The following is a 12566-nucleotide window of genomic DNA, read 5'->3' on the forward strand; positions in this document are numbered from 1 at the left end:
ATAGCATCCTGCGATCCCAAATAAAGAATAACGATTGGTAGGTAAATGGGGTGGGGAATTTTCCTGCAGACTTTTTGGGGGATTTTCCCAGGGTCTCTGGTCTGTGGGATTTAAAATGATGAGTTTGGTGGTCCCTGAGGTCCAAAAGTTTGGTGATCCCTGGCGTAGACTAAGAAATGGGTGTATCACACTAGGCCTGTAAAAAAACAAGCAGGGCATAGATTGTATGCTTACAGAGGGGGCTGGACTAGAAGACCTCCAAGGTCCCTTCCAGCTCATTCATCCTATCCCATCCCATCCCATCCCATTTTTAATTCTGTTCTCTCTTCTCTTCTGTTCTCTTCTGTTCTGTTCTCTTCTCTCCTCTCCTCTCCTCTCCTCTCCTCTCCTCTCCTCTCCTCTCCTCTCCTCCTCTCTTCCCTTCCCTTCCCTTCCCTTCCCCTATTCTATTCTATTCTATTCTCTATTCTATTCTATTCTATTCTATTCTGTTCCATTCTTGATTTTTTCCCCACTTCCTCCTTGCTTGCCTCTGGATGGTGAAGCAAAGCCAACTAGGTTATGTCACAATTTATAAAACTGTTCCCGACTGAGGGCAAAAAAATAAATAAATGCAGTTTTATTTCGGAACAATTTATTTTTATGGCCTTGGAGAGGAAATACACCAAAAGCAGAAAAAAACAACTTTAATTTAGTGTGAGTGGCTTTACTGTGGGACCACATTCTCTTTGAGATAACCCTGATGAGAACCACCATTTGCCTGTGGAACTTAAGTTCTTCATTTCAGACTTAGGGCTATTTTTGTGCATGCTTATTATAACGCTAAGTCTAGAAATGGCTGAGTCGGGAAATCCCTGAAGATTTCCCTTGCTTTATGCAAATATACTTTATTTGATTTCCTATTATGCAAACCATTTCATCCAAGAATGTGCTTTATGTGAGAAAGGATGGCTATTTTGCAAATTTGAGCTGGCAAAGCCAATTTGCTCCAAAAAACTAGAAAAAGCCCAAGACTTCTTTCTGACAAATCCTTGTTCTGCCAATTGTGTGATACGATTCGGCTGTTCTAGTTGTCCGTGCTGCCTCCTATTTCTCTACCTGTGGTAGCTAGTCCTATTAATATAGGGTTCATATGATCACCCATGCGTTCTCAAAAAAGAGATTTCTTGCACTAGAATCAAAATTGGACATACCATATTGGCTATATAGTATTGCTTTAAAAAAAACCTTAGTTAGGCCACACCTGGAACACTGCATCCAGTTTTCATCACCACATTACAAAAAAAGACATTCAAACTTTGGAAAAACTGCAGAGAAGAGCAACTCAGATGATCAAAAGCCTGGAGACTAAAACATATGAAGAACAGTTGCAGGAATTGGATATGACTAGTCTAGAGAAAAGAAGGACTAGGGGTTACATGAAAGCAGTATTTCAATATTTGAGGGGCTGCCACAAAGAAGAGAGGGGAAAATTATTCTCCAAAGCACCCGAGGGCAGGACAGGAAACAATGGATGGAAACTAAGCAAGGAGAGACGCAACCTGGAATTGAGGAGAAACTTCCTAATAGTGAGGACAATTAACTAGTGGAACTGCTTGCCACCAGAAGTTGTAGGGGCTTCATCACTGGAGGGCTTTAGGAAGAGACTGGACAGCCACTTATCTAGAATGGTATAGAGTCGTGATGGTGAACCTATGCCACGTGTGCTAGAAGTGGCACACAGAGCCATCTCTCTGGGCACGCTAGCTGTTACCTGTTGCTCTTCTGGGTTCTGGCACATGACAGCCATCTAGTCTTTGTGCATGCAGGAGTGCTGGACATGCATGCTGGCCACCTGGTCTTCTGGTTTCTAATGCGCATGCACGCACAAAGAACATCTGGCTGGTGCGCGCATGTGTGTTAGAAACTGGCTGGCCAGCTGGTCTTCCTGCGTGCATGCACATTAGAAACCGGAAGACCAGGTGGCCAATGCGCATGCGCATTCTGGGAGTTGCTGTTCTGGTTTCTGGCACGCGCGTGCACATTTCAGCACTCAGTGCCTTTTTGGTGCACCTGCACCCGTTTTGGCACTTGGTGCTGAAAAGGTTAGCCACCGCTGGTGTAGGGTCTCCTGCTTGAGCAATGGGTTGAAGACCTCCAAGGTCCCTTCCAACTCTATTCTGTAATGTAATATAATGTAACTGTTGTGATTAGCCGGCAGCAGGTGCGGACGGCTGAGGAGAGCGAGGACTCAGATGAGGGGCCAGGAGCATTAGGGAGTGGACTGCTGCCTTCAGAGATTGTGGGGGCTGACAGCAGCGATGAGGAGGTTCCTGAGGAGCCTGTGCCAAGTGCTCATGCGCAGGGCTGCTTGAAGCTCAGAGCAGCTGCAGCAGCACGGGCAACTCGGGAGTAAGGCTGCAAGGTAATGGCCCCTCCTTCAAGAAGATGAAAGCCAGCTGTGAATCGGACGTTCTTTGCAGGAAGCAAAGATGTTTTGAAACTCAGCCTCGTGGACATTACAGTATCTTAAGTTGGTATTTGAAGACTCTTGTGTTGTGAAATATTTCTTATCTGTTATTCTTAGCAGCCTCGCCCAGTTTTGGCAAGGCTCATGCTTATCAAAGTTAATTAGTTTGCAGCAGCCTTTTAACCAGGGATTCATAAGAATCATTAAAAGGTTTCTGTTCCTTTTGGTTCGTGTTTGTCTTATTGGAAAAGGGTTTGGGTCAGAACAGTAACATTGTGCCAAAGCTGATAAAACATTCTGAGCTTTTAACCTGGGTGAATCTACTGAAGGCAACACAACAGATAAAATGTGTAGCACCATTTTATGCATTCTTTCTCTCTCTTTGTTTGTGTCAGGCCTGCCACTTCATGCCTGCTATTTGGTACCAGTCTGCCATGCACCCTGAGTCAAGCTGCATACGTGCCCGCCAGTCTGCTACTCACTCGGCCCAGTTGCAAATAAAACTGCCTAAGCAGCAACGGTTTTCACTTAGGGAATTGGCATGCGAATTTCAGTTCTGGCTTTGCTGCTTTACTGCAGTTCACCTGACTTCTAATAAAACCGTACCTTTTGCAACAAATGGAGCCCAGGATCGCTTTTTACTTAGAAGTGTAAGCTGATAGCTTGCTCCAATAACAAAGTCTTGGGAGTCAGGCACATTTCAAATTTCATAAATAAGTAAATATCCCCCTACATTAGAAACACAGTTGGAGGAAAGGCGGAGAAGGTGTTTTATGTAAATGGAGCATAGAAAACATCTTTGAGTAATGTGCGGCTCTAAGAATCAGGCTCTAAATGTGCTTATCAGTGCAACTGAATCACAACACCTGACATCATCTCCTTGCAACTAATGGTGTGCTGCTAAAAGTTTAGGACTGGCTTTGTCAGAGACGTTGCTGCTGCCACACTATCAGGCATTGGGACTCGGCTCTTAAGCCTCTCGCAAAATCCCCCCAAAAATGTTACAATCAACTCACTCAAATTGGCACAAGGCAGCTCCGCACTCCCCAAAATCTCCTTTCCTCAATGATTCAGTGTCACACGTTATTTTTTCAGAGAAGGTAACCCTGGCATAAAGTGAGGGAAGCTGTGTATGTTAAATATGCTAAGTAAATTACATACCTGACTGTATTTTCGTACAAAGTCCTATTAATAGATTATTGTTGTCAAGTGCCAGGGAAATCAGGAAACCCAGCCAAGCCAAATGAGTACATTACAAGCTTAAGCTGTCTACAAGAATCTGAACTACTAACGGCCAAAACAGTTTGCCGGTAGATAAAGAATTCACAGTGGGCTGGATCTCATGTGGGTGCGAAAGGACTCATGACAGATGACATGTTTGACTCCTCCCTCGGGTTCAGCCTGGTCATCTCCTACAATTGTATTAAAATTAGGTTTCAAAGTTCTTGGATGGTAACCTAAGCAGGGATGGGCTGCTATGCTGCTAACGTTATGGCTGGTTTGGCAAACCACCAGATCCCACCTCTGGCTGGCCCCACCCACCCCTCCCCTCCCAGGAGTCTCCACGTGGCCGGTTTTGGATGCGAGATAAGTGCAGGGTCCGCGTGGAGTCCTGGAAGTATGGAAATGGGCCCGTTTCCAGCCTCTGGAGGGCCTCCGGAGCCCAGGGAGGCTGTTTTTGCCCTCCAGGAGGCTCGAGGACCCTCCACCCCCGCCATGGTGCAGGAGGCTGACTAGGCCACGCCCACCATGGCCACGCCCATGCCCACCCAGCAACCAGGCAGAGAACCTGTTGCTGAAATATTTGGAGCCCACCCCTGAACCTAAGAGACCCCCATTGCTCTTTCTGACTGTCCCGAACAGCAAACCACAGGCAGCACCCCTACCCTTGCAAGTGGTCTGGGTAGCCCAAAGGCCAAGGGCCTGGGCGCACTGTCAGCTCTTTGGCTTGCAGGATATCTTAGCAAGCCTGGCAGATGGAAAGCCTGATGATGAATGAGCTGAGGAAGGCAGCTCACATCTCCTTGCCAGTCCCTGCTTCCACCTCCTTCCTCCTGGCTCTCAACCACCATGTAGGATTTGGATCTGATCTCCAAAGGGTGCTTTGGAGTCCTCTTCTTCTTTGTTGGTGCCTTTGAATCAGACTTGACTCCCAGTGACTGCCTGGATGAGTAACTATAATGGTCTTGGCAAGATTTCAGAAGTGGTTGATCCTTGTCTTCTTCTTCTTCTTCTTCTTCTTCTTCTTCTTCTTCTTCTTCTTCTTCTTCTTCTTCTTCTTCTTCTTCTTCTTCTTCTTCTTCTTCTTCTTCTTCTTCTTCTTCTTCTTCTTCTTCTTCTTCTTCTTCTTCTTCTTCTTCTTCTTCTTCTCCTTCTCCTCCTCCTCCTCCTCCTTCTCCTCCTCCTCCTCCTCCTCCTCCTCCTCCTCCTCCTCCTCCTCCCTTTCTTCTTTCTCCTCCTCCTCCTCCTCCTCCCCCCTCCCCCTCCTCCTCCTTCCATGTCTAGATCAAATTTAAACTGCCAGAATGAAGCCATCTTCTTGGTTTTGTCATTGGCCAAAAATAATACCTTATCAATACATGCTTCTTGGTAGAGTAGCTGACATACTAGCAGATGGGCTCTGCATCTCTCCACATCCACACAGTGTGTTGTTATCCGCTAAGAGCCTCTACTTGAGCATGGTGGTCTTACACTAAGGGACTCCAACCCTCAGCCTATTCAGGGTCCTCCAAGTAGAATAAGGGCGGTTGTATCCTTCAGCCACACCCTCCTTTAATTCTGCAGAGATTCCCAGTCATCCAGGTCATGGTTGTTCCAAAGAGATTCAACCTAGAAGTAAGGAGGGATTTTCTGACAGTGAGAACAATCAACCAATGGAACAGAAGTTGCCTTTGGAAGTTGTGGGAGGGGGGGTTGGGCTAGATGACCTACAAAGTCCCTTCCAACTCTGTTAATCTGTTAAAAGGTGCTTTTTCAAAAGGCAATTGGACTTTCTTGTTTTTTCTTTGAAGATCTTTTGCTTCTCACCCAAGAAGCTTCTTCAGCTCTGACAGGATAATGGGGAAGAGAAGGATTTATATTATATAATGGAATAGAAGTCCTTCCATTTCCCACATGAGAAGCAAAACATCTTCAAAGAAAAAAATAAGAAAGTCCCATTGCCTCCTGAAAAAGCATCTTTGCTACCCCCCTTTACTGTTATTCCTTGCTGGATGGTCTCCTTCCTCCATCTTTTAATTTGATTTCGTTCTTGCCACGAAGCTGTTCCTAGATTTTAGCTTGTGTGGACGCTCCAATATGACAAGAATAATATGAAAAATCTACCTGTCCTCTTTGTCCATTGTGCCTGAAACTTAATCAGGAGGAAGGTGCAACACTCACCTGGTCTGGCTCAGATGTTGGTGCCGAAAGCAGCCTTTGAGGTGACCTTGCAAAAAACTGGGGTGGGAGGAAGCCTCACATTGGAGGCTCTGCAATTCGCTGCCTCGTATTTATTTCTGTTTTAAGACTATCAGGGAGGCTTCTTGCATGCTGAGTAGGGTTTAGCTATGTGTGTGCTTATTGTTTTGAAATAATAAGGAAATGTCTGGAGAAGCTGCAGATTCTCTCTATTCTTTGTGCTCAGGAGGAAGGAGAACCCAACGTCAAACCCTCTGCCTTTCAGCCTGGGTTCTGTGATCAAAAGGACCATTCATTCATAAGGGGCAGCAGGATATCCTGCACGAATCCCCAAATCCCCAGGGATGGATCTGTTGCAATTTTCCTTCCTTCTCTTTCCAGCCTACAGTATTAACTAGTCCATTCTCCTAGGAAGTGCTTTGCCAGGTTGCCTGCAGATTAGCTGAGCAGATTCCAAGCTACCACCAGGGTATCCAGAGGCCCTAAGATGCCGTTTGTGTGAAGGTGTGAGAAGGGAGAGGAAGAAAACATCAAGGGGTTTCCAGGCAGTGACAGAAATTCAGCTGCATTACCAGCCTGGGCTTGGTAGGGATAAGAAGAAAAGAAGAACTAGGGGTGGCATGACAGCAGTCTTCCAACCTCTAAGGAAGAGGTCTCCAAACTTGGCAACTTTAAGATTTGTAGACTTCAATGCCCAGAATTCCCCAGCCGGCTTTGCTGGCTGAGGAATTCTGGGAGTTGAAGTCCACAAGTTGCCAAGTTTGGGGACCCCTGCTCTAAGGGGAAGAGGGACCAAAGTACCTGAAGACAGGACGAGAAGCAATGGGTGGAAGGAGAGGAGTCAAGGAGAGAAGCAACCAAGAACTAAAGACGTCTATGGAGATTCTCAGCCATGGTTGACCCAAAGGTGCTTTTTCAAGAGACAACTGGACTTTCTGGTTCTTCTTAGAAGATGTTTTGCTTCTCATCCAAGAAGATGAGAAGAAGCTTCTCAGAGCTGAAGAAGCTTCTTGGATGAGAAGCGAAACATCTTTAAAGAAAAAAACAGAAAGTCCAGTTGCCTCTTGAAAAAAGCACCTTTGGGACTAGAACTAAAGGAGAAATTTTCCTGACAGTTAGAACAATCCATCAATAGAACGGCTTGCCTCCAGAAGTTGTGGGTGCTACAACACTGGAAGATTTTAAGAAAGATTGGACAACTCTTTGTCTGAAACGGGATAGCCAGAGCTGGCTGGAGAATTCTGGGAGTTGAAGTCAACAGATCTTAAAGTTGCCAAGTTTGAAGACCTCTGATATAGGATCTCTTTTGTGAATTGGCGGAATGTGGCAGATATACAAGATATGGATTTAATTTTACCAGGTTGCAGAATTGTTAAAGTTCTGGGTAAATGAAATGCAGGCATCCCAGATTGTGACAATGCAATTAGCACTTGGTTGCGTGCCGGTCAGCACCGCCTTAGTGCAATGGAGAAACAATCGTGTTTGTTCTGTCCCCAAAGTAACAGAATCAAAACCCCCGATCATTTCTAATTGTGCAATTCCCCACTGGAATCTTCTTTTAATATGACCGTGGAAGAGATTAATTTCTCTTTTTAGATCAGTAGCACTTGGGGGAATCAAAGCCCCATTTCATCAGTGGAAATCGTTCTTTTTAATGTAAAATGCAACTCAGTTGAACTTTCTGCACGGAGAATGACGGTTTATCCTATGTAGGAAACGGAAGGGCTTTGGTGATAAATCATGCCATGGTCCAATGAACATAAGGGGACAAATAAAACTGATTTCGGGGCCTGATTTTTCTTGCAAAGGACACAAAATAAGAAGGAAGGTAGGAAAATGATCAAAACTGCAAGGGATAAAAACTAGGGGAGTCTTAAACACCGAGCAGAAACAGATCAGGGTGAGATTTAATGAGAGAAGTCCTCCAGCTGAGGAGGACCAAGTGAAAGGCATAAGCAGAGGGATCTATGACAACTAGTCGCAGCCAACTTGCTGTGGCCAACAAAATGCACAGGTACGGTATAGGTGGTGCCTCGCTCAATAGTAGTAACTGTGAGAGGGATCTTGGAGTTGTAGTGGACAATCATTTAAATATGAGTCAGCCGTGTGCAGCCGCCGCCAAAAAACACAGCTCTAGGCTGCATTAACAGAGGGATGGAATAAAGATCACTTGAAGTGTTAATACCACTTTATAATGCCTTGATAAGGCCACACTTGGAATACTGCATCCAGTTTTGGTCACCACGATGTAAAAAAGATGTTGAGACTCTGTAAAGAGTGCAGAGAAGAGCAAGAAAGATGATTAGGGGGCTGGAGTCTAAAACATATGAAGAACGGTGGCTGGAACTGGGTAGGTCTCATCCAATGAAGAGAAGAACTAGGAGTGAAAGGTAGCAGTGTTCCAATATCTCTGGGGCTGCCCCAAAGAAAAGGGAGTCAAGCTATTGTAGTCCAAAGCACCTGAGGGCAGGACAAGAAGCAACGGGTGGAAACTAATAAATGAGAGAAACAACTTAGAACTAAGGAGGAATTTCCTGATAATTAGAACAATTGATCAGTGGAACAACTGTGAATTCTTCAACACTGGAAGTTTTAAGAAGAGATTGGATAAGCATTTGTCTGAAATTGTATAGGTTGTCTTGCTTGATCTGGGGGCTGAGCTACAAGACCTCCAAGACTCCTTCCAACTCAGTTATTCTATTCTATTCTATTCTATTCTATTCTATTCTATTCTATTCTATTCTATTTTCTATTCTATTCTTTATCCAATATCTATTCTATTCTATTCTATTCTATTCTATTCTATTCTATTCTATTCTATTCTATTCTATTCTATTCTATTCTATTCTTCATCCAATATCTATTCTATTCTATTCTATTCTATTCTATTCTATTCTATTCTATTCTAGTCTAGTCTAGTCTAGTCTAGTCTAGTCTAGTCTATTCTTCATCCAATATCTATTCTATTCTATTCTATTCTATTCTATTCTATTCTATTCTATTCTATTCTATTTTCTATTCTATTCTTTATCCAATATCTATTCTATTCTATTCTATTCTATTCTATTCTATTCTATTCTATTCTATTCTATTCTATTCTATTCTATTTTTCATCCAATATCTATTCTATTCTATTCTATTCTATTCTAGTCTAGTCTATTCTAGTCTAGTCTAGTCTAGTCTAGTCTATTCTTATTCCATTCCATTCTTCATTCCATTCCATTCCGTTCCGTTCCATTCCATTCCATTCCATTCCATTCCATTCCATTCTATTCTATTCTATTCTATTCTATTCTATTCTATTCTATTCTATTCTAACTCGCTGCAGGCCAACTTGCTGCAGGACAAGAGTTACAATAATATCGAAGAAACACTGGAAACTTGGGGTTTAGTGGGGTGGGAGAGTGGGGTGGTGGTAGGAGAACTCTAACTCTGAGGGCACAGATAAACCCCCGAGAGACCTCAAGAACTCTCAGAGAGAGTGCTAATGAGCAGAGGACTGTAAAGAAATAGGATCCTTCCAACTCTTCCCCCATCCAGTCAGAACTAATCCTTCCGGCCTGAAATTTTTCTGTTGGAGATTAATGTGGGAGAATATAACAAAGATACAAATATGCTTAATAATCCATGTCACCACAGCTGCGAGGTTAGCTTCATGCCCAAAGATGGAAAGGTAATGAAATGCCAGATGAGATGCAAGTAATTAGGAAAATTTGGGTGTGCGCAGAAATGGATAAATTAACTCAAGAATTAAAAAATAAGACCGAATCTGATTACTATAAAATTAGGGAGAAGTTTTACCACTGGTTGAAAAAAGGAAGGAACAAGAATATCAAAGATTACTAAAGCTTATGTATATATGTAAATTTGTATTGTTTTCTATATTTATTATTTAATGATATAAGACAAACAAGTGTGTGTCAGGATGTATGCACCACGTTCATTGTTCTTAAATGTCTTTCTTTTTTGTTTGTTTAATAAAATTTATATATATAAAAAAGAGAATTAATCCTTCCATCGCCCCCAACATCCTGCCAGACCCAATGAAGCTTCTTGGATGAGAAGCAAAACATCGTCTTCAAGGGAAAAAAGCCTAACTCCCACAGGCGGTCCAGAAGAATCTCATGGGGAGGAGGCGGTTGGATGGATCACGTCTTTGCAGTCTTCTGGTCGTTAGCACTCTCCCTGAGAGCTCTTGAGGTCACTTGAGGGTTTATCTATGCCCTCTGGGTTAGGGTTCTCATACCACCCCACTAACCCACCCCCCCAAGTGGCCCCAAGAGCTCTCAGGGAGAGTACTAACAACCAGAGGATTGCAAAGAAATACCATCCTTCCAGCCCCATCCTGTCAGAAGTAATGCTTCCATCGGCCCCACCGTTGCCAGAACTGATGAAGTTTCTTGGATGAGAAGCAAAACATCTTCCTCAAAGGGAAAAAAAAATACGACGCAGTTGCCTTTTGAAAAAGCACCTTTGAGGCTGGATGACTGAGAATCTCTACAGACGATTCCTCTCCTTGTTTTGAGGGCATTTCCCTGCTTGCCTTCCACCCTGGCAGAGGGGTGTTGGCCTGCAGCAGAAGACTCTCCCCCCCAAAGATTTCTTCTCCATGGTGTCTTTAACCATCAGAGCCAAACCAGTCTGAAGCCTCCTTGGATTGTCCTTGGGATGAAACGATGGATGTAATTTTCTCTTTCAAAGAAAAGTTTCATCGCTGGTGGGTAGAGTGCCAGGCAGTCCTTGCTCCAGATGCAGCAACCTTGAAATCTCCGGGTCTCCTCTGGGCTTCAGTCCCAATCGTGTTCCCCTGCTTTAAAGGGAAGGCAGGGGTCTTGTGGCTTCAAGATCTAGGCTAGAATTGCCTTTGGGGAGCATCAAAAGTGGGGCAAGCCTCTGTGTGTGTGTGTGTGTGAGAGAGAGAGACAGACAGACAGACAGAGACACACAGAGAGAGACACACACAGAGACAGACAGAGAGAGACAGAGAGACACATACACAGAGAGAGACACACACACACAGATAGGGAGACACACACATAGACAGAGAGAGAGACAGAGATGCAGAGAGAGCCACACAGCGAGCCACATGCACACACACACAGACAGAGACAGACAGACAGACAGAAACACAGAAACACAGAGAGAGAGACAAACAGACACAGACAGACAGACAGACAGACACACACAGAGAGACAGAGAGAGACAGAGAGACACATACACAGAGAGAGACACACACAGAGAGGGAAACAGAGAGACACACACATAGAGAGAGAAACAGAGATGCAGAGAGAGCCACACAGCGAGCCACACACACACACACACACACACACAGAGAGAGACAGACAGACAGACAGACAGACACACACAGAAACCCACTGTCTCAGTGCTGGATTTAAACTGGGATGCATGTGTATGTGTGCATTTTGGGTGTGAACAGGTTTGTCTGGTCTCTCTCCTGCTTGAGCAGCGGGTTGGACTAGAAGACCTCCAAGGTACCTTCCAACTCTATTAATGCTTGATGTTAACCTCATAGGCTCAAATGCAAGGGGTTGCTTATCAAACACGTGGATGACACAGAACGGAGGGTGACAGGTAACGGAAGCAAAATTCCGGGCAATCTCGAGAGGTTTAAGGTGGGGGTGAGTGGGGGGTGGGGGACTGAAAACAAAACAGTGAAATCCCAGACAAACCGATGCAGCCCAGGTGTGAATCAGCAGAATGAGGTAGCTGCTAAAAAGGCAAATTCATTTTAAAACGGTGTCAACAGAAGGGAAGTTTGCAAATCACGGGGAAATTCGTTGGCACTGATCCAGCTGCGGGTTCAGGTTCTCGGTTCAAGAGATTCAAAGAAAGCAGAACAGGTGCAGAGGAAAAATACAGGCAGTCCTCAAGTTACGACGGTAATGGAGGCTGCCCATGACAGTTTTAAGTCGTAACCGGTCCGGTTGTTGAGTGTACAACCAACCCAATTCTATGTCTTTTTCTGCAGCAGTCATTAAGCTGCTGTTGACCAGTGATTGGCTACGGCAACGGTTTTGCTGAAAACCAGAAGGAACTGCCAAATTTGGGCAAATCCGCCACATAATGGTCACCTGGAACAGGGCCGCCAACCTTTTAGACCCCAGGGACCAACAAACTCATCATTTTAAATCCCGCAGACCGCTAATATGAATTTTGACTGGCTCCCTGCAGTGAGGCGGAAGGCCGATGACCGGGCACGGAGGGGTGTGAGACAGCCTGGGAACAAGGGTGGCCTGCTGGGGGTTTGCAAGGGTTTGGGAGGTCCTCTAGCTAAGGTTCTGCACAGTTTGGAGAACCTCCAAATTCCACCCCTGGCTGGCCCCGCCCACCCCGCCCCTCCCAGGAGTCCCCACGTGGCCCGTTTTGGATGCAGGAAAGTGCAGGGCATGGACAGAGGCTCGGGGAGGGCGGAAAACAGGCCTCCCAGAAGTTCTGGAAGGCCGGAAATGGGCCTGTTTCTGGCGTCCAGAGAGCCTCCGGAGCCCGGGGAGGCCATTTTCGCCCTCCTGGAGGCTCGAGGGAAGCCTCAGGAGCCCGGGGTGGGCAAAAACACCACTCCTGCCATGATGCAGGAGGCCGGCTAGGCCACGCCCACCACGGCCACGCCCACCCAGCCACCGGGCAGAGAACCCCTTGCTGAAATTTTTGTAGCCCACCCCTGCCTGGGAATGCCACCATTTCTCATCTATGCCTTTCT

At 45.2% G+C, this 12566-nt stretch overlaps 1 protein-coding gene across 3 annotated transcripts in view; it reads left to right on the plus strand.

The window, feature by feature from the left end:
- GRID2IP (Grid2 interacting protein) overlaps positions 1-12566 on the plus strand; it is a 120515-nt gene that overhangs the window by 17524 nt on the left and 90425 nt on the right. The gene's annotated exons all lie outside the window — the stretch shown is intronic.

Source organism: Notechis scutatus, chromosome 12 (genome assembly GCF_049901735.1).
Source record: "Notechis scutatus isolate UNSWTSFEM ecotype Mainland chromosome 12, rNotScu1.2, whole genome shotgun sequence".
Classification (NCBI taxonomy): domain Eukaryota; kingdom Metazoa; phylum Chordata; class Lepidosauria; order Squamata; family Elapidae; genus Notechis; species Notechis scutatus.